The 662-nt window shown below is 60.3% G+C and overlaps 1 protein-coding gene across 2 annotated transcripts in view; it reads left to right on the forward strand.

Moving 5' to 3' along the window:
* LOC113216682 (ras-related and estrogen-regulated growth inhibitor-like) overlaps positions 1-662 on the forward strand; it is a 64646-nt gene that overhangs the window by 40495 nt on the left and 23489 nt on the right. The gene's annotated exons all lie outside the window — the stretch shown is intronic.

Consider the following 662-nt stretch of genomic DNA (forward strand, 5'->3'; position numbering starts at 1 on the left):
CTTGCCCCCCTCTCAAGCTTTTGCTAGCAGACTGAAATTCTTCCTCGACTTTAATTATCTAACGGGCCCCGTCTGCGAATACAGCTAGAGCCCAGGCCGGCACAAACTCCTTCTTTACGATGCATCAAAGTCAAGACAGACGTACGTATCGCATAGCGGCCGGCCCGTGGGGCTGCGCCGGGCTGCGGGGGCCCCGTACCGGTTGTATTGTAACACTCGGGCCCCCCGAGGGGCAGGGGCGGGGCGCGGGGGTTCAAAGACCCGCGGGGGAAGAGCCTTTTATGTTTTATTTGTGTCCGCCGCGCTTTATGTTACTTAACACCCGCGCAGCAGGTCTATTTTTATGTGAGATATGTGGTCGCGATACGGCCAGCAGAGCGTTCTCCACACGGCGGGTCATGTATGGAGCTCGCCGCTAGCCTCCTGCTCTGCTGCCGTTTTGTTTATCCGGGCGGATCCCCTTTCTGGCTGGATATACCCCGCGCGCCGTGGCGCCGCCCGCTGCGCCGCGCTGCGATGTGGCCGATTTGCAGGGGGTATCGCCAGCCGACTTCCTTCCGATGGCCAGGTCTCGATAAGCACGGCGGGAAACAGTACGACAGTACGCGATTCCGAGACGCCGAATTCAGACGAGCAGCAGAAAGGGTGGAGGAGGAGGGGGG

Source organism: Frankliniella occidentalis, unplaced genomic scaffold, assembly GCF_000697945.3.
Source record: "Frankliniella occidentalis isolate FOCC.00 unplaced genomic scaffold, Focc_3.1 Scaffold54, whole genome shotgun sequence".
Taxonomy (NCBI): Eukaryota; Metazoa; Arthropoda; class Insecta; order Thysanoptera; family Thripidae; genus Frankliniella; species Frankliniella occidentalis.